Source organism: Thermobia domestica, chromosome 5, assembly GCF_964235325.1.
Source record: "Thermobia domestica chromosome 5, izTheDome1.hap1.1, whole genome shotgun sequence".
NCBI classification, from domain to species: Eukaryota; Metazoa; Arthropoda; class Insecta; order Zygentoma; family Lepismatidae; genus Thermobia; species Thermobia domestica.
The window spans coordinates 317,571,083-317,593,909 of record NC_137458.1 but is presented as its reverse complement, the minus strand read 5'-3'; the positions used below and the strand labels follow the sequence as shown (position 1 = coordinate 317,593,909).

General features: G+C 38.0%; 1 protein-coding gene across 9 annotated transcripts in view; it reads right to left on the bottom strand.

Moving 5' to 3' along the window:
- lov (BTB/POZ domain-containing jim lovell protein) overlaps nt 1-22,827 on the bottom strand; it is a 261,400-nt gene that overhangs the window by 60,904 nt on the left and 177,669 nt on the right. For all 9 annotated transcript variants that reach the window (XM_081760469.1, XM_081760467.1, XM_081760460.1 and 6 more), the window contains exon 3: nt 16,252-16,342. The gene's annotated coding sequence lies outside the window, so the exon portion shown is untranslated. The remainder of the gene's footprint in view (nt 1-16,251; nt 16,343-22,827) is intronic.

The following is a 22,827-nucleotide window of genomic DNA, read 5'->3' as shown; positions in this document are numbered from 1 at the left end:
ACTGATCCATCGGTGGAAGTAGGTCTCACGACCATGTTGTTGTCTTTTTCCAGAAACTTTATGCGTATGCGTTTCTTTCGCACTCTTTTTCTATGGTTGCCATTTAGCTTGTCATAAGTTCTTTTCCTCTTCTTCAATCGCTGCCTCTTGCTCGCCTTACATGCAAGCTGCTTAATATGCATATCTACACACACCGGAATTGCTGAAAGTGAATTCAACGGCTGAGGTGTTGCTATCAGTTGCTTTTCATCTACATTATGTGGTACTGTAGCAATATGCTTCTGATTTTCAATCTGCTGCTCCTTTTCACAAATTTCTTCAGTGCATTCTCTGTCTTCCTGTTTTTGGAGACTTTCGCTGGCCACAATAATTTCACTTGGCATTTCCTGCTCGCACCCAACATCTTGGACATTATTTAATGCATTTCCAGAAGTTTCTTCTCGTTCTTCCCTTACCTTCTCAGATTCTTGCATTTGTTTTTCATTTGATCTCTGCAAGTTTTGGGTCTGCGCCTCTACGTTCGAACAGATCTGCCGCACATCTTGCAGTAACTGTTCTTGCTTCCTTTCAATCTGCTGCACCACCCTTTTCTCCATTTCTCTAATTTTCTTGCTTAATCCCTCTTCAAGCTGTTGTAGCTTGTCTTCTAATATCTTAATTTGTTCATTCTTCCGTTCTTCCTGTTCCTTCTTTTGCTGTTCCACGTACATGCGAAACCATACTGGCATCTCTATGTCGCTCTGTGTACTGTTGTTCGGCGTGACGCCTTCCTCGGATGTCTCTCCTACATCCATAGTGTTCCCTACTTGTTCGTTGCCTAGCTGTGCCGAATTTTCCTCTGGTGACAATTTTCTGCGGCTTTGTCTTTTCCTTATCTCACCACATATGACGCAGTCAATGCTTAGCTCTGTGGACTCCGACTCCTGCTCCCACAAGTCACGTTGACATTCCGAGCAACGTTGTTTTTCTCCGAATATTATTTTTCTTCTTTCTTCTCTTGTTGAAGATCGCAGTTTCGGCATCTGTAACTCTTAAAAAAAAATCAGGACCGTTATCCCTTCACACACAGTATCATCACAATAAAAATTAAAGTAATATATGTATGTATATATACACAAATGTTGCACTGACCAATTAATAAAAATGATTTCATAAAATAAGTAGTGCCGCCTTCGTTCCAGTGCCGTTTGAACATCATACATTATCTAATCTCTCTCTCTCTCTTTCGTGTAACTACTCACTAATATTAGATATTTCTTACATCATATAGAAATAAATCAAGATATCCTAGCAGTAAATACTGTACATTTAACATACTAACAGTCATAAATAGAAAATATAAGACCAGTAAATATACAATACTTAACAAGAGAAAATAAAGATATTGGTGTTTTATTAATATAATGTGGAGCATAAAAATGAATACTTAAACCTAAAACGTTACTAAACTTACGAGTATACAAATACCTCACGAATAGAATAATACTAATAACTGATTAACTGGGTTCGAAGTAGATACATATAGCAAAAGATAAAAATAAATCAACTTAGAGTTAATTGTACTTACTTTTATTTTACCTGTTTCTTTTTGGTGTCCCGTTCACTTCTGTATTCTACTTTTCTTCTTTTTTTTTTTTTTTTTAATCCAGTCAACTCTAGGCAAAGGACAGAAAGAAAACGGACCATTTTAAGCTTTGCCAATACAGTACTCTCTTACTTTTTTTTTTTTAACAATTGTCAGAAGGCTCACCCCCTGTCGCTAACGAAGTCTTCTTGACCTGAGCTTTCCTCCCTTCTATGGTTCAAATACTCAGAAGAGTAACAAAAAAATTGAACGGTCGACAGAATGTGATCTTTTTTTTTTTTTTTTTTTTAACACGTAAGTCTTTCTGGGCTGTTCCGCTGAAACTGTTGTATCCAAAATAAATAGAAAAATTTTAGATTACCGAAAATAAAAGAGTAATGTAATGAGTGTTATGACACTCGTCGAGTTCGTACTTAGGAGAGAAAATATTTTTATTTACTGCGAATCAACCTAATATTCCCGAAGACTTTTTTTTTTTTTTTTTTTTTTTTTTTTTTTTACAAAATACACGGGTCCATGTTCGCTGCGCCATTTTTCACGGTGTACATTGTTCGTGTGCCTGTTCGATGCGCTGTTTTTCACGGTGAGCTTTCCCGGGGTTTGAGTCCGACTAGAGTCGAACCTCGGATCAGCTGAAAATACTACAGATTCGAGGATTCGTCCGCTGGGCCGTCTGAATATGACCTCCCCTCCTACTTCACTCCTAGACCAACCCCTCTCCGAACGGATTCCAGGGCTTTGGAGAAAGGTAAGTCTTAAAAGTGGAATTTAAAGAAAATGTCATAAACGCTAAATAAAATGTTTTGGCCAGTCTTCTTTCACATGCTGCATGGCTGAAATACAATCACGCTAATGCAATTCGATTGGGATAGCCTGGCTGACCATCTCTCAAGAAGCAAATAAATTCTTAAATGTTTAAGAATTTAGTTGCTGCCTGATGCAATTTTTAGACTTCACTAAACGTATTTTTTTAAAAATGAAAATAAAACCTAGTATTTAACTGAGTGATTTGAGTGAATGGCGTTAGTGATAGTCAGCTCAACTATCACCAAAAACACTAATAGTATAGACTCAATAATAATAATAATAATAATAATAAAAGGATTACTGAGTTAGCCAAAGTAAATAAGTTAAAAATGTTTTACATAAATGAAAACAGGAATTTGATAACGGAAATAAACTTTTAATGACTAAAGAAAAATTCGAATGTGAATATTAAATGAGTCAACAATAATTTTGATTTTCTTTTCCTTGAAACAACAATAAAACAAAGAAATTTAAAAAATGGTTACGTGACAGGAATTTTGTTATAGAAATAATTACCGTGACTTTGAAAATGGTTAATAACAATTACCTTCTTGCAATCTTCTTAATTTTACAAAGAGAATTGAATCTGTTATCTTGTTTGAGTACAAGAATATTATTTAAACTACATTCACAATATCAGGCCTTAAAAATCCTTTTTGGCACCTAAATGAATTGAATTGATTTTGATCTACCTTTTACGAGATAGTACATTGATACACAGGTATCGAGTTACACGTAAAATGATTTATTACAAACGAATACCATTTATTTAAAAGAAGAAATATATTAAAAAGAGAAAAATGATGAAAGGAGAAAAATACTTGAGTAATTTAGAGGTTGTGGATACTTCTGAATTTCTGTGCAGTCATGACTTGCTAGATGAGTGAAAGCTCGAAAATATATGAGGGATAAACAGAATAAAAGTGCACTTACGAAGTTTAGAATAGATAGCGTTAAGTTTGTATACGAGCGTATGAAATACATCTACACAAATTAAACATACGAAATAATCATTAATTATACTTATATATATATATATAACCTTAATACCAAATCATTTTGATCTTCACAATCATATAAGTATATGTATATAAAGCACTTGATACACAAAACTACGTCTAATAATACACATAGAAATATTCATATTTGTACATTAAAAAAAAATATTGACGTTTACTTATTAATTGGTCATATTTATAATATCGACATTTATTTAATAAAAATTGACTCGTGCACAACCTTTCGTGAACTTAGTCCTGGTAATAGGCTTAACGTTGTATTTTCCTACCAATAAAAAAAATTGTCAAGAATACATCTGACTTGATGTCTGATAAATAGATAAACCATAAGATATCAAATGCTACTCTGTTTATAACAATCTTAGATGAACTGACCATATTGTTAATTTTATGTCATCAATGACATGAATGATAAGGAAGCGATTTTACAATATTTGTGAATATTAATCTACAAATGGTCTCGATTTTACAAAATCATATCTGGAACTTAAATTATGACCACTAGCAACCCTAGGTCATTAGAAGACCGATGTAAGTGATAACTTAATTTGATCAAAAAAAAATATTATTGTTATTATAATTAAAATTTGGTCATCTGCACAGTTTTTATCGATGGAGAAAATAAAGTTTTAATTTCGCCCACATAGCAAAAATAAGAGTCACTTCTTCTTTCGGGAATTCAATATACGTTATTGATAAGTCTCCAAAATAACGAACGTTGAATTTAAAGTTCGTTGAGATTCCCCCAACACAGAAGCTATGGATCGGTGCAGCAAAAGGTAATGTAATGGATGATAACCACAGTGGCCATGAAACCGTGATCCATCGCACATCCAACAGTCTGATTAGTAAATAAAGATTTAAACAGCCTACCTCAGTTTTCATGTGTGAAAACGCTCGTTCTCTTACTTCATTGTTACTCGTATACACTCGAGATTGGAGGCTGGGGGCTGAGTCCTCTCCTTCCCTCTGCGACAAGACAGAAATAAGTTCTGGTACTGACATCTCGTTGAAGCTTACTAGCCACGCCATGTTACTGCACACAAATACACTGTCCAATACACACATCATCAGGAGAGAGTAAGTCTAGATAATACAAGATGTTCGGCACATTGACTAGGACGACACTACCGTCTGTAACTATTTATGCATGATGATGATGTTTAGAATATAAAAAAAAATCCACTACAAACAAAGAAGGCACTGTCTACCGTAGTGTCTTTTCGAAGGCTTCCGTACAACTGCCTTAGTTTTTAAAATTTTGTCTTTCTCTCTCTTCTGTTAATTTTAAAATTTCTGTGTGTGTGCGTGTGTAGTTCGTTAAGATGGCTGGGGTTTCTTCGCTACCCGAGAACAATAAATTACCCTAGTGACAAGCGAGGGTGTCCTGTTGGATGCTGAACGCGATGACCACTGCCCAGTTTCGTGAAAGAAAACGTGGACAAAAAAAATACATCCAAATTGAAACAAAACTAGGAAAACAAAAATACAAATTTTTATTTAATAATATAAATACAATTGTGGGAGGTGACGACTGTCATAATTACCCCCCTCCTAAGATGAAGCACGAGATGAAGTGAAACGGAAGATCTGCTTCATCTCAACGAAGTCTTTGTAAGTGACAATGAGTCACCGACAACAATTATGCAGAGATGTTTTACATGAAAATCCTGACCCTGATGTTGCTTCAACCATTCTTCGTTTAAGGGTTAGCAGAGAACTTCTTTCTGTCAAAGCGTAACATATTGTAGGGTTTCGAGTCCGATCACAGTTTGACGAGCCGCCAGAGTGCTATTTATGTTCGCTTCATTTTGCGTATTTTTGGCGCCATTTATGACATATAAATATATCGCAACAAATTATTATTTTTTTAAAACGCAATTTTAACATATTTTGAATGCAAGGTCATTGGCTCTTTAGTATTTACCCATTGATGTGTCGATATATCATTTATAGTTCTTTTCCTTCGGGGATGCGTTCTGGTATGTCCGGAGGGTTCTGTTGGAGCTTTTGTTCTTCTCTTTGCGAGGTAAACTTCTTTATTAATACTTTAGCTTGTATTTCTGTCATGCTGTACTAATCTTACATGATCCACTGGAACCGGTTAATGGGATGGTAACTAATGATGACGGCGCCGTCGAGCTTCGTACAGGATCCATTTCTCATCACATGTCAACACCCTGTCCAGAAAAGGCTCCTTCCTCAGACAAGACAGCAAAGAAACACAGGTGTCTGCTCGCGTTGCCTTCTGGCCCGGAGTCAAAGCATGTAGGACCCATCGACTCAACTTGTAGTGCTTCCCAAGTTGATGGAGGTGCTGCCGAATGGTGCCACTCACACTGAATTGTAGTCCCTCACATGTCTGGCCACTATTCGCCTCAATTGTTGCCTGAAGATCTTCATTTTGTATATGTGTTTGTCTTCCAGTATGTGATGCGTTTCGTCACGGTCCTTAAACTTGTTAAACCACCGCTGCACTGTCCGCGTAGTCACGACACACTCACCAAAGGCCTGGTATATCTTCCGCCCGCTGCAGCGTTGTTTGACCCCAGTTTGAACTTTTACAGCATACATGCTCTTATAACGCTGTGTGGAGGTCCTATGTTCACTCTGTCCTTACGCAAGTTCACGGTGTAACTGAACTGCCACAACCAGTTAGTATGTTGGATATAGCCACACCAACAGCTTACCTTCGCATTATCTCGATTGGCATTCAACTCACGATGTGAGGGTCAATTGAACACACACCTCCACCGTTTTATCTTTATGATGATTAATGATGAAACAGGAAAGTTGTAATTCTTCCACTTCTAGTTCGAGTAGAGGAATAGGTGTCAAACTGAAACCTACTTTCGGACGCTGGGCCCTACCAAAAAGTCATTTGTCACTTTCTTATACCATTTCTCCCCTCCCTGGAGATCAATATTGAAACCGGAAGTAGTAGTACATTTCACACCTTTTGGTTTCAGTAGGAGTAAAGATTAAGATAGAACTTAGTCCTGGGGTGCTGAATCGATTTCAAAAACCGCTTGTCGTTCTCTATTACTGTTTTAGTTCTATGGTGATTACTGATGAAACTAGGGAGTTTGTTTCTATGTAGGGATGGTATCGAGACGAGACGAGACGATACTTTGTACAGTCTCGGTCTCGTCTCGGTTGATAAATAGCGGTCTCGGTCTCGTCTCGAGTCAAAAATCGCCGTCTCGGTCTCGTCTCGGTCAATAGATGCTTGTCTCGATCTCGGTCTCGTCTCGAAAGTCTCGAAATAAATAGTGTGAAATTAAAATTGTGAAAGTATTATTATCGTACAGTCTGTCGTTTCCGCTTCTTATTTTTTGCTTTCATTCTTGACTATTATGGTATGCTGTACCTCTTCATAGCTAATTTGCTAGCGCTAATGCTTTCCATGCGTGTGTTCCAGGTTCAACCATCTGTGGGCAGTGGCGGCGGTTGGACGTTAAAAGTGTGGGGGGGGGGCAAGACATGATCTGAATATTTGATATCAATGTTAGTTTTCCTGGTTACTTGTAACACTTTGTTTGACGAAAGGTTGTATAACTAATAGGATACTATCTTTTTCAGTTAGAATACCGTATATCGTATTTCATATTTTATTAAGTAAATTGAAAAGAGAAACGCAAGTAGACACTAGCCCTTTGTACTCTTAAACAACGAAGGTGTAAGAAGAGATTTGATTCCTTGCTCATGAATATCTGTGTGGAAAATTGTGTGATCAGATCAGGCACGTAGCCAGGATTTCGTGAAAGGGGGGGGTCCGTGACATGAAATACTGTGGTCATCACAAAAGGGGTTCGATCACTCTAAACTATTTTACTGGAACATATATTGGTTCGTTTAGCCAGGATTTCGTAACGAAGGGGGGGGGGGAGAATGACATGAAATTCTGAAGGCCCAGGAGCTCGATCAATCTAAACTACTTTGCTATCAACATACATTGGTTTGTTAGGACAATAAAGTGAGGATATGTTGGCAAGTATTTTAATAACAAACTATGAAGAAATTTCGAGCAAAATAATAAAAAAAAAAGTATTGAAAAAGATTTTGCAATATTTACGTCCTTCTCCTGTTTATTCAAATATAACAATTTTTCTTTCGTTATGACCTCAATTATTATAAAAAGTACATACTGAATAATGTCTTGTAAACTATCTTCTAATATAAATAAAATAAAGAGTTTGTTTGTGTGTTTGGCTGTCTCTGTGCGGCCTGGGGACCAGACGAGTGGACCAAGAGTTACCAACTTTTGGTCAGGGGTGCCTTGACCCAGGCCCCAGATCAAGACGAAGCGGTTTTTTTAAATTTCGAAACAGTGGGGTCTCAGGGGGGCGTTTACCGGAACCGGCTTGGGAACCAGACAAATTGACCGAGAGTTACCAAATTTTAGTCACGAATACCTTGGTCCAGGCTCGAGACCAGAGTTAAACGTTTTTGTCGAAATTCGAATCAGGGGGGTCTCAGAGGGGCGTTTACCGGGACATGTAAAAGTAGTAGAAAATGACCGATATTTATTTATTTATTTATTTAACAATCACCAGATACAGCTCAGAGGTCATTTTTACATTGAATATCCAACATTAACAATGGAAAGGATTTGGAAAGGTATCGGCCAGGGTCTGTTTAGTAGGTGCCATCCCGGCATTTGCCTAGTAGGACTGAGGGAAACCCTGGAAAACCTCAGTCAGGATGGTAGGCAGCGGGATTCGAAGCCACGACCTCCCGGATGCGAAGCCAACGCTCTACCACTTGAGCTATTAGTGTCGAATTCATATTTTCACGGTCGCTGAAATCAATGGTGAAACTCCAGTCGCATTAACTTCCAAATTCACGCTATTCGGCTCCGGGCCGGGGGTCACCGAAGGGGGGGAGGGGGGGGTGAGATACCAAGACATATAAAAGTAATCCAAAATGACCGATATTAGTGTCAAATCCATAGTTTTCGCGGTCGCTGAAATCAATGGTGACACTTCCGTTAGCGATGACTTGTAAGTATGCGGGCCGGGAGTCAGCGGGGGGTGGATACCGAGACGTAAAAAATAGCCCAAAATGACCGATATTAGTATCAAATCCATAGTTTTCGAGGTCGCTGAGATCAATGGTGTTACTCCCACAGGCGTTGACTTCCAAATACAGCCCCTGTGCGAAGCGTGTGCATATTCAACTAGTTTTACAATATATGCGTTCCTTTCTCTCTTGAATCAAATGCTAACAGAACTTTCTTTCAACATATTTTTTTGTTTTTATTATTCCGTCAACTACTGTCGGTTCCAAATGATAGGTTAAAGGAGCAACAGAAAATTGTCCTTGAAGTAACATGTTTGATACTGCAAGGAAGGATGCGATGACGAAAAGTTATGATTAAAAATGTCCACACTGTTACACAACGGCACTTATGCTTTCGAAAGCTTGAAATCCCCATGACTAGTAGCAGGAATTCTGAGAATTCCATAACTTTTCTTGAAATTTCAAATTCCCTGACTCTTCCAGAATACCTCGCTTACCTCGCCACCATATTGTAAGTAATACAAATCTCCTCATAAGAAAGAGTAAGCAAAAGCTTCTTATAGTTTTCTTTTTAATTTTTAACGCTGATCCTTCTTTTTGTCATTTCATTTTGTTTTATCCTTCCTTAATTTTTTTCATTTCTGGTCTCGAAGGGGGGGGTCCGGACCCCCCCTTGGCTACGTGCCTGGTATATTTAATAAATTTACAAAACAAATAAACAGAAAGGATAATATTAATCAAATAATCATAGTAATGAATAATGGGGCTTGTTTTGCAAAAGTTATATTGAAACTGGAAATTAATGAAAAACTTATTTTTAATTCCACGCATGTTATTATATATTTTATTACTCTTAGAATGACAGTGAATACTACAAGCATATGCTACGACATTTAAAGAAATACTTTTGCACCTTCCCGAAATATGTTCGCTGCCATTAAGTACAGTTTTCACTTTCTTGGAATATATCAAAACTCAGCAATACTTAGTGACTCCACATTTCAGTTATACAAAATAATTCTAAAATCTAGAATTATGCTAAATTTAATAAATTGAATTGTATATACAAAACTGTATATGTACATCCCTAAACTCCTATATTATACTGCAAAATTAATATTCCTTACCGAGCTCCTTCGTGGCTAAGCGGTTAGCGTACACGCCTTTGACGTGGGAGACCCGGGCTCGATTCCCCGGGGGAGCTCACGTGGTTCGGACTCCACGTTGATAATTAAGTCCACGTCTCACATAACTTCGCTGCTGAACAGGATGTTAAACTAAAAAAATCAAATCAAAATATTCCTTATTACTATTAGAAAGAACAAAATACATTTTAGGAACTGTCGATTTTTGTGCAATTAAAGAATAACTTGTGAAGGACTTCTTTTCTTGCGAAATGTTATCTCAATTACTTCCAGAGCAGCTGACTAACATATCGAGCCCTTGCAAGAAGAAATTAAAGAATTGTGGCGCTCCAATAGGTTAATTTTTGGTCCATTTTTAGTAGCAGTTCAAACGCAATTCCTAGCTTTCTTAATTCCACGGGAAGACAACCAATACGTACTCATGGAACGACAAATATTTTATGCCACCATTTTTATTCTATGAACCAATAATACATACAAAACTTTATATTTCCAAATGAAACTATATACATTAATAGGTAATTTCAAAAAAGTGGGGGCAACTGCCCCCCTTTGCCCCCCTAATCGCCGCCCATGTCTGTTGGTATATCATATCTGGGATAAAACCCTAATAGTAACCCATATTTCACTTTCTAGCAATAGACTTTGTCTCAAATAGCCTCACTACTGCCTATACAATTAAACTCTATTAAATTAACTCCAGTACTATACAGTAGTTTATTTCCTTCCTTTGAATCAGAATTGATCAATACCTCCTAACGGATAACACAACACATAGCAGCTCGAAAGTATTAAATCGGACCGAAATTGAAATTTTACAATACCTCATTTATTGTCCAATACATTTTGCTTTGACTGTCATTTTAAAAACAGAATATAACATTCATGATCTTAACAAATAGGGTAAATTATTACTACAATATATTTTGTTTCTAATTGATCAAATGCTTTATTAGTGTTTCATATATACGTATTTAATTTACACTTTATAACACGGACTTCCTGAACCTTGTGGTGGGAACTAAGACACCCACCTTTGTTATGTGTGGTCTTGGGTTGAAATCAACAAACAAGTTAGATTTAAAGTCCGATGTTTCGCACAGTTCGCGTCTCAATTTAAGTACATTCTGTTTCTTATACGAGATCGTAAAATCGTAATGCATTACTATGCATAGCCGTAACTAGGCAGGAGCAACTGGGACAGTGTCCCGGGGTCCTCACCCATAAGAGCGTCGAAAAACCCAGTCAGGCTTACAAAATTTCTACTCTGAGAAATATGGAAAGGATAATACGTAAGAAATTGAAGAATTTAGTGCTATAATTTAAATAAATTGTCATGAATACTGCAGATTTATCTCTTTGTACGCTAGGGAAAATGTCGACCCTCGGTGGCGACGAAATCAGCTTTCGGGGTCCATAGAGTTACTGTTACTCATCTAAGTAGGACAAAGCAATAATTTGTTTCCTTTTTCAAATATCTTGTTTTACTCTTCGTACTACTCTTCGCAGTAGTTTATGTGAAGTATATTTATTTATTTTTATTTAATTTAATTTATGTTTTGCTCTCATTAACCATTGAATTTCAATGATGTCACGCAAAGACGTAAGCAGACTACAGCACGCTTGACTACAGCAGAGCCGTAAGCAGCACGCTTAACTACAATTCGCGTGGTCCCAAGTTCGATTCCCGGTGTGGGTACAGTTGAACGACCAAAGTGGTTCCACTATAATCAGTAGCTCCACATCTCCTTTAGCCGCCCTAGCATAATCGTGGGACGTTAAACTAAAACAAATTAACCCAAAAATCAACACAATGCGTATTACTAACTGTAAGTCTTTGAATAATTGCATATACACTAAAGAAAAAACCCAAGTCCAGATTTTAGGATAAAACGAGGATAATATGCTTTTTGTTGGGAACACTATGACAAGACAGTGGTGTCAGTCTTAATACTGGGTGAAACACCCTCATTTCTATGGCGACATAGTCAGTAAGTGAGAGCGATGCTTACTGTTCTCATAGGAGTAACTGATGCTCTCACTTACTGAAGTACGTAGCCACATAAGTAAGGGTGTTGCACCCAGTATTACAATTGACGCCTGTATATATATATATAAAACAACACCGACGATTGGGAGGTGAATCCTGACACCAAGATAAGACAAAATGCTTCCTTTTCGGAGTTACACGCTGCCAAAAACATGAAGAAAAAAAAATGAATTTTAATGTTCCATAGCTCCAGTGGCGGAGCCAAGGGAAGGTCAGGGAGGCCAGGCCCCCTTGCTCAAAATCTTGGCCCCCTAGTGCCCCCTCACACAGTGATATAGCTATAGGTTTACAAACGCTAAGTGAGTCGTAGCCACAAGTGAAATTACTACCAAAACATCTCTCCACAACAGAGTTACCAACTGCAGAATACCGTATGTTGCGATAGTCTGCGTTCCGAAATGAAATGAAATCAAGATTTACGTCCCACGGATATGCCAACTAGGCTAATGGTGACGGTGACGACGAGAGATGAATGAAATGGTGGAATGAAGAAAGTGAGAGGAAACGGGAGAAACCAAAGAAAACCCACGCACGCGGTGTTTGTCCACCACAAAGTTCACTTGACGCGAGCTGTGATCGGATTAAAGGTGGACGCTCTACCACTGAACCACTGCTCTGCGTTTCGAGTAAAATAGCTCTACTAGTTTATGTTCGTAGCACAGCAAGATCTAATTCACCGAAATCTGTGGGATGCATGCATTGATCTCATCACCTGAACTACCTTTTAACCCCTGTATCTTATTGACATAGTTATCTCTTTTGTTTTCGACAAAGAGCCAGAAAGAAAAGCAAAACCAGTCGGCATTCTCATTCGCTTCAATGCTGAAATTTATACTAAAATATGAGACACTTACTTACAAATAGCATACACTTTAGTAAACCATTACACTTGCGTTGGACGAAAGAAGTGTTCGTACATTACCTATTACAATTCGTACAGTAAGTAGTTAATTCTCATTGACTATCGTGACATAGAACAAATGCATAGTAATCATTAAATAATTTGGTACTACTACTACTACTAATAATAATAATAATAACAATAATAATAATAATAATTATTATTATTATTATTACAGTTTATCTACATAATAATATAAATAACTATTTATATTATTATGCGGTATTAAAACAAATCTGGAACTTGTGATATTTATTCACTTCCATCATTCCATCAGGCAAACTGGTCTGATGTGTGCAAGAAGGAATGTTTTCGAGCTGGTAAAATTTGAGATGACTGCTGCCTATAACCTTGAGCTTCGCCTATGTCCAATTCTATTATAGCAGTCAACCTCCGCCGTCACGTCTAAGTGGAGTAGTCACCTAACCCTTGCTCATGTTCATCAGCAATCACGAGCACTAGGTTTACTCACAAAGGATGTCGCGGCATGTTCTAACAGCTTGTTGTTTACAGTTTCCATTCAACTTTCAGAAGTAATGTTCCACTGTATAAATATGATAAACAGACTTGTTTCCTAGTTCGCTTTGATTTTCTTAACGACTACTAAAAATAAGTAGTTATCGTATTTCTGTTTTTTTTTTTTTTTTTTTTTTTTTTTTTAATAGTGCTTTTGGATAGGATAGGCCTAATGGATAGAATAAGATATGCATATTCAATGATTTTTAAATTATACAGTACATTTTAGCTTGTGATTGAACCTTACAAGTTTTGTGAGTATATGAATCAAATTTTTCCATTCATTGAAGATGCCCCCCTCAAAATTTTCGTAGTCCCTTCATTGGCCCTCTTGAAAAACATTCTAGCTACGCTACTGCATAGCTCCAATACTATGGGATCTACCGTAGTCGGGTCAAGACTTCAACTAAGAATTAGTATGTGCCCTATCAGTATGTATTCATGTATCAGTATCTTGCGGTACTTCTGCAACAGCTTTTACAGAGGTAGTTGGTGAGTACTTAAAATTATATGCCCTTAGCCAAAGTCCTTCTATGAAAATTGTTGCGTGAGTACCGCAGGATTCTGAAACATGTATTTTTGGATAGGTCACATAATAGTTCCTAAGTAAAGTCTTGATCCGACTACCGTAGATCCTATAGTATTGGAGCTAGGGACCATTAAAGTTCATTTTTTCATGTTTTCGACAGCCTATAATTCCAAAAGTAAGCATTTGTGCACCCAGGTTGGTCTATACTTTTTGCCTTATCTTGGTGTCAGGAATCACCTCCCAAACGTTGTTGATATATATATATATATATATATATATATATATAGATAGATAGATAGATAGATAGATAGATAGAGAGAGAGAGAGAGAGAGAGACAGACGGACAGAGAAGGCAACATCAGCAGTGGATTTTGTTTCGGTTGTGGTGTACGTGCAGTGTGAAAAAATAGTCACAAATTTATTTCGGGAGAGGCTTGAGCCTGATAGGCACCCCCTAAATACAGGACTGTACATCAGTCAACCGTTCCCATATTATCTAACACTGCGACGAAAGAAATTTTGAGTGAAGACAATTTTAATTTTTATCAATATTCGAGACGAGACCGAGACTTTCGAGACTGACCTGAGTCTCGTCTCGATTTATAGAGGCCTGTCTCGGTCTCGTCTCGGTTATATAAAATCCGTCTCGGTCTCGTCTCGGTATAGAAAAGCCCGTCTCGGTCTCGGTACCATCCCTATTTCTATGACATCTGGTTTGAATACATGGTTGAGAGTTGGAACATGTCCTTGAAAAACTGAATCAACATTTTAGAAAACGTCTGTCGCTATGTCTTATGTTTTTGCTCTGATACGTTTTGAGTTTAGATCAGGCAAGTCTTGCCTTTGACTTATTTTTCTGTGACCCCCAGTTTATCCCGAGAAAGTAACCAAAAATAAATTTAATTTAAAATATGAACCACCATTCTTGTCTATGAAAAGAACAAGTCCTAGAGAAATCCAAGTTCACACACATTCACCTGACCTCTATTCTGGCAATCGCTAGTGCAAGCATCGTATTTCCAGACATCGGCAAGCTGGTTGCAGGAAAACTATGCCAGGTATCACGAAAGAAATCACAGGTTTCCATCTACTACCTTGATCTCCTTATGTTCCTTCTATTCTTCCATTTTTCTTTAAAGAACTACAGTATCAAAATATCAATTTATGTACAAGTATTTACTCACTTTTTTGGGTCAAAATATCCATTATATTTCAACAAAATTTTTCTTGTAGGCCTTATATCTGGAGAACTACATACAGTGTAGCCAAAACCAAACTATCACTTAACTCAGTATGATATGCTTATTCCGTAGAAAATACAAAATCTCAATTTAGGTGCCATTCAAAAATGCTATGGTCCCTGATCCAAGATCCAATATATTTCAATCAATCGAAAATTTTCTTGTAGGTCTTATATCTGGAGAACTACATATAGTGTAGCCAAACCCAAAGTATCACTTAACTCAGTATGATATGCTTATTCCGTAGAAAATACGAAAACTCAATTCAGGCTCGTTCAAACCCTTTGTGGCCCCTGATCCAAAAACTAATTTTTGCCCAAGATCGCAATCTTTTGATCCGTTTTTTCTGGATTATTCCTAAAATTCTTGGCCAAAATCGCAATATTTAATCCATTTTTTGGATCGTTCCTAAAATTCTTGGCCAAAATCGCAATATTTAATCCATTTTTCTGGATCGTTCCTCAAATTCTTGGCCAAAATCGCAATATTTAATCCATTTTCTGGATCGTTCCTAAAATTCTTGGCCAAAATCGCAATATTTAATCCATTTTTCTTGATCGTTCCTAAAATTCTTGACCAAAATCGCAATATTAAACCATTTTTCTGGATCGTTCCTAAAATTCTTGGCCAAAATCGCAATATTTAATCCATTTTTCTGGATCGCTCCTAAAATTCTTCGCCAAAATCGCAATATTTAATCCATTTTTCTGGATCAATCCTAAAATTCTTGGCCAAAATCGCAATATTTTGATCCATTTTTTTATCATTCGTAAAGTTCTTGTCGAATACATCATTACGTATGATTTTTTTTTCTTGCGACTCGCAGTATTGTACACTGACGACTATTTGACGACCCTGAGATACCGAGTTTGACCTACCTGCTACGGACGGACGGACGTAAACGTTCTAGAAGACTTCCCATATTCGCGCACAACATAGTTTGAGTCTAAAATTACATCATTCTGTTGTTTTCCTACTCAAGAGGAGATTCATGTTCAATATGATCAAAGCTGAAAATATTTAATCAATGATGCTATTATATATCATTATATAAGATTATATAAGGTTGCTTTTATATAAGGTTATATAATTAAGAAATATACAATTGTTTGAACTGCTTTCCAGAAAATTTCACTTTTCAATTTTGTTCCTCTTAATAAGCCATCCTAATTTTTGGGTGTAAGGGGAAACTGGAAAACACCCCTGGATAATCTCATTAAAATCTTAAGTTTAAAAAAGTTGGTTTTCATACGTTGAACAGCGTAGCCACCAGGCCTTTGTATAGACGGTCAGCCATCCAACAACTATCCTTTCGACATGTTAGGGTCATGAACGCATGCAGCATGCAAACTCCATTGAAATCTAGAATCTGACTTTTTTTTTTTTTTTTTCACGTTCAAAACTAACTAATAAGAGAATAACGTATTTAAACATACCAGTTTTGGGCTCATCTTCATTTCATATGTATTGTGGTGATGTGGCGATGTATTTCCAGAGACTTACACATGTTCATCTGTAGACGTATACCTGAAAATAACAAGAAGTTACTCATATTATATAAAAATTACAGTTTACATTAAGGGAATTTATGTATGCACTAACCTTTTAAGAATCGTGTGTTCCTGTTTCGCAGAAAGGGGTTCAAACTAGTTTTTTACACTCAGTGTTGTCATGTTTCGAAGAACAGAAAAATAAGTCAATGCATGTGTTACTGTTTTGCAGAATGAGATATTTTAATTTTTACATAAGTTTATGAAAAGCATGTACTACACCAGAAGTACCCGATATTTGTATTACATGTTAAGAAATTAATCCCATCGTAATATTGTAATTACATATACAAATTGTAAGTAACAAACAAATTATTTCATAAATTGAGAAAGTCAAGATGGGTGGTATATCAGTACATCGTAAAGTGAAAGGGAATTTCCGTAAAGTGAAAGGAACGGAAGGACAATGATGGATGGAATACCTAAAATTTATCCACGTCTATTTTCATAGTTATATACATTGCACGGAAGTATTTTGGACATTTTTTCCATTTCTCTTCTGCTTATTGAAATACAAAAGTCAGTCATTGTACACACTCATGCTTCAGCAAATCAAGAAAAAAGCTGAAAATTGTTGCTTCCAGTTTCCTGTGCAAGAAATTATGACTGACTTTGAACAAGTGGCAATAAACGCTACAAGAGAAACATTCCAGCAAGCGACATTACATATTTGCTTGTTTCATTTTACCCAATCTATATGGAGAAAGGTACAAGATATTGGGTTAGTACCACTTTACAACAAAGTTGTTTTGTTTAAAACAAATCATTAAAACATGTTTTAAACAACTGATTTTGCTTAAAACAAATTTTATATACGTTTTAAACATTTTGTTTTAAACACGTGAATTTTTTAAAGACTTGTTTTAAACATAGGTTTATTTTTATTTTATTTTTGTAAAAAAAATCTGCCTGAGAAAGAAAACTGTCAGAAAGTGTTTCCCATTCAGAAGACTATTTTCTTCCCATGTGAGATCCATTTCCATTGGCCTAAGGAGCTATAGGCCTATATTGCTCTCTTGTATATTTTTTGGCCCAAGGATTCCAAAGGTGGCTGGCTCTACTTTCGAGTTTCAGGCCTCCTTAAAATTCTGGAAATTGGGCGTAAGCACCTTTCCAGTTTTGATCATCTGTATTTCCTCCGTATTTATTCAGTATAAGGACCTCAGGCTTGCTCTGTTGGACTTTGCTTATCAAAAGATTTCTAAACTGTCTTACTGCCCCCGAAATCTGGAATTCAAGGCAGGGTAGATGCAGTTGCTCTCCTGCCCTACTGACGCCCCTGTCTAGCGGCTGTCATATGAAACTATCCTACGTCATTTTACGTGGTTTTAGTTATACAGTGAAACCTGTCTATATTGGCCACCATCGGTCCCATCGAAAAGTGGCCAACTTACAGAAAATAAGTGTGATTTGTGTATTTTTAGAATAGGATTTCTAGTATTACTTGATTGTAAAATTTTAATAAGCAGTGGCACGACAGCTACTTATAAATAATGTATATAGAGAGTAATCATAAAAATATACAGTACTAGAAAATATTACTATAGTATGCAAAAGCGAGGATTTCTCTGTAATTTTTTTTGGGGGGGGGGCATTCAGATGCAGAAGGTACAGATGGTGATCAGAAAAATGGAAACACCTGTAGTTGGCAACACGTCAGATGTATGGGTTGGCAGTGGTGTCGTGGCGCCCGCAGCGCCGGACCTCTGGTGGTCGGTCTCCATACTACGTCAGGCGCAGTGGAACAGCAGTGTCCAGTGGCTGCAGCAGACGGAGGTAGTGTAAAATGGGAGACCTCTCAGATTTCCAAAGAGGGCAAATTGTTGGTGCGTGGTTATGTGGAGTGAATGTGACGGCAGTGGCTACTGTTAGGTGTGTCGCGTAGGACAGTGTCGAAGGTGATGGCCTACACAACACACGGGAAAACCACATCGGGGAAGCAGAACAGTGGGCGGAAGAAAATCATGAGTGACAGGTCACGCCGGATATTAAAGCGCATTGTCACGCAGAACCGTCGTGCCACTGCGGAGCAAGTGGCGGAGGAACTCAATCAACACCTCCCCCACCTTGTTTCGACAATCATAGTCCGCCTCGAATTACATGACATTAACTTACGGGGTCGTGTTGCACGGGCCAAACCGCTCATCAGGGACCATAACGCTTTCGCACGCCACAAATGGTGCCGCGACCATGCAACTTGGACCGTTGAGGACTGCAAACGTGTGATATGGTCGGATGAGTCATCCTTCACCCTATTCCCAACCACGGGCCGTGTTTGTGTGTGGAGAACGCCCAAAGAAGCTTATGATCTGCAGTGTCTCCGCCCAACTTAGAAACATGGCGGCGGCTCGGTGATGCTGTGGGGTACCATCGTGGTTTTCATTGGGTCCTGTGGTCACACTTAGCGGACGAATCACTGCCAACGATTATGTCGCAATTTTAGGAGACCACTTGCATCCTATGGTCCGGATGTTGTTCCCGGACAATGACGCCATCTTCCAGGATGATAATGCACCCATTCACACAGCTGGCGTTGTTGCAGCGTGGTTTGAGGAACATCGGGATGAAGTTCAACACCACCCCTGGCCCGCCCAATCCCCAGATCTCAACATAATTGAACATCTGTGGTCCGTCTTGGAAACACGACTCCGGCGACGATTTCCACCTCCATCCTTTCTCACAGAACTGGCCGATGCCCTGCACGAGGAATTGTGTAAAATTCCACTTGCTACCATTCACGACCTCTATGCCTCCATCCCACGTCGCATCAAGGCTGTTCTGAAGGCGAAAGGTGGCCTGACACCATATTAATCTGGTAAGTTGCAATTTCGTTCAGGTGTTTCCATTTTTCTGATCACCATCTGTATATATATGAAGATTTTAAGACAAATTGCACTCAAATTATACCAAATATTGTATACTCATAAATACAATAGGGGCCACATGAGCTTTGGGGGGCCTGGGCCCCCTCGGTCCCCCCAGGATCGGCGCTCTTGATAGTATGTTTAATATATATGCATACCTTTCTCTTCCTGAAAACTAGTCTGGTACATTGGATTATTCGGATTGAAAACACAATAACACAAACAACCATGAAATAGAAGTGTATGTACGCAGTTTATTGAAATTCATATTATAGCACACTGAGTTATTCAGATTGAAAATTGAGAAATTCATATGCAATTTATATGACTTCTTTTCAGTTGTTACTGAATGGTGGCTCATTCTAGACATATTTGCTTTATTCTTTTTGGCACATATGCACATTCTAATATTGTAGTTAACTACCTCTTGTTAATGAGCTAGAAGTGTTTCCCTCGGAGCAAAAGATGTTTTGAGAAAATCTTGAGGGAATTCATATATCAAAACCTCCGCTACCTTTGAATGCAGTCAGGTGCCAATAAATGACAATTGAGCTTTAACTTTGAGAATTTTCCGGAATTACTAAAGCTTCCCACTGATGAAAGGAGTCGATATAGGCTAGCTAATGGTTTTACCAAAACAGACAGGGTAAACAAATACGTACAACCATTTCCTGAATTCCTGTACGTGCTTTTTCGTATTCACATCTTCCTTCACCACCCTTTTATGAGGGTAGTGTTCTGGCCATTGACCTTCAAGAACAAATCGTGTCAATCTATGCTTCTTTGTGTCCAGTCACAAATACAGAACATCTGCCTCTCATATAGGTATTCGAAAGAGTTAAGAAAAATAATAAAACTGTATTTTTCGTGGCCAAGATACGCAGGTAAATTTATCATTATCATCATAGGGTAAACATTGCTTCAGTGTGGCCAACTTCCAAGATAGACAGATGGCCAACTTATAGAGTAGTAAGTAACGAATGTCTTACGGGAAAATGCAGGTTCAAGACGAACTAGGCCAAGATAAGCAGGTGGCCAACTTAGAGAGGTGGCCAAGTTGACAGGTTTCACTGTATTTGTTTTGGACTCTTGACTGTGAAGATATTACATTTTGAAAAGAATTCATTTGCTGAGCAAAATTGAACCTTATTGAAAATGGACTTGGATCCATTGTGCTCTGAACGCTCCAAATATTACTTTTAATCAATAAATTATTGACTTCAAAAAAGCAACCAATTACGTAAGCTGAATTAAATATTCTGAAGTTAACACAACATGAAGTGTACTTCAAATATCACTTTTCGAAAATTTATTATTTTAAAATAATTTTACTAGAATCAGTATTCTGAAATTGTAATCAAATTCTGCAAATAAAATCTCACCCCGCCTCCACGAAACGCCAGCTTAGCCCCCAAAAGCATAACTAGGAAACTTTCAGAAACAGTAACTCCGGAATGACTTGTCTTAGGGTTAAAATAATTGCACAAGCGTACTTCTGGTAAAATTCTAGCCTTATAACATGTAACATGACTCCCTTTGCATCTGAAATTTCGAATACCTATCAAAGATGGCCGCCATGATGCTTGACAGCACAATCTGATGTGTCAGACCACCAGGGGCGGACTGGCAACCATAGGGCCCACCCTGCTAAACTGAAATGAGGGCCCACTGTATAAAAATGTAAAAAATGTACTTGGCATTCTTCATACGTATTACATATAGAAGTCCATCCTCGAACCCATAAATTGTATCCCATAAGTTTTCCAATGGAATAAGGGCATGTAGCCTATTCAGGGCCGGCGGAGAATGAACAACAGATATTTTAAAATTACAAACTAGTTAATTTTGACATTATTTTACGCATGTCTGCTGGAAATCCCAAAAAATAAAGACTGGTGTTTCAGAAAATACCATCAGATTAATAAAATAAAAAGCAGTAGAGGAGATATAGACATTTGGGAAACGTTAATTAATTTTGAGGCAATTTTTACTGCGTTTTCATGTAAAATAACATATCTGAATTAAAAAAAAAATAACCAAACTGCAACCACCCTACTTAACGAAGATCCGTATTTTGTCATAACTGATCTGGGGATCCCCTCCCCCTTGATAACGTAAAAAGTACCACTTACTTCAGTCGGGAGTCTGCTCGCGAATGTGCCGCAATCTCTCTCTGTACCTGTCTTTTTATCGAGAAGAGAATGTTGCAACCCACATACACAAACTCGTCTAAATATTGCTGTATAATCTCGAGAAAGTACGCCCCGCTCTTAGCAGACAACTCCCCCACCAAGCATGTCAGGTGAGACAATAGACATGGTGTCAGTGCTGGAAACTTGAAAAAGCTGTAACTTTGTGGCCTCAATGCAACACAAAGAATGCGATTGGAGGTAAATTTGCGATAGACTTCGAAACGCAAGATTTTCCTTGACATAAGTAAGTCATAATGATTCATGTCACAGAAAGATTAGATATCGTCTATCGTCTAGTGGAGTCTTCCCATTCCTCGGCTGGCTCCAACTTCTCTTTTCATATGAATACCTACTTTGCACATCACAAATATTTTTTACATTTTATTACACTTTTATTTTAAATTAACTTTAAATAACTAAAGGGAAGTTAACATTTACACGATATACACACTGATTTGACTGACAGCATAAGTGTTCAGCACTTTTAGAAGTTACACCAACGCTTACTGAGCCCACTGCCGGCAGCTAGTGCTCTCAAACGGGTCAGGTCAGGCTTCATCGGGTCAGGGCTCGAGTCGAACCTCCTTGGATCACAGGTCGGATCAGGGCTGCTTTAGCCACGGGTCAGCTCGGGTCAACTTTCTTATGCGTCATTTCGGCTAAAACCTATTCGGGTCGTGAGTCGGGTCGGGTCGACGTTCAACTCTACCCGACCCTCTCGACCCGAAGATTTAGCCGAAACGGCGCATAAGAAAGTTGACCCGAGCCGACCCGTGGCTAGAGCAGCCCTGACCCTAGCGTACGTGACCTGACCCGACCCGTGTCTCAAGCAGGCTTAACTCATGACCCATGAAAGCCTGATCTGACCCGTTTGAAAGCACTACGCGGCAGCAACAGCTCAGTTAATTTCGTGTTCGCCTGTTGAAGTTGTGTAATTTCAAGTAAAAATAGCCATAAAAGATAAGCTACAATTGACTGAAATCATCCAAAGACGTGGTGTATACATTATAATTTATAAACACCTTAGACAGAAAAACAAACAAAAGAAATACCTGGCAACTGTCCTGGAGTACTCGAATGAGTCACATTACGCTCATTTGTTTCTTGGGGCTTCATAGATTCAAATAGCCTAAGTTGTTTTGGGCCAGATGCAGCTTTTTGTACATCACATCTTCGTTTGTGTTCTCGCTTTTAGCACCACTTTTATATTTTTTCTTTACAGTAATCTTACAATCACTCCTACCATCCATACTGAAACAACCACATCTGTCTCTTCCACGACAAACGACACGTAACTGGTGTTCTAATAATTGACTTGCTGCTATCGGATTTGCTCTTCGATGTAATATACAAATAAAACACGAGCCGAGGGCAGCAACTTCATAGTAATTGTTTGAGGTTTGTAT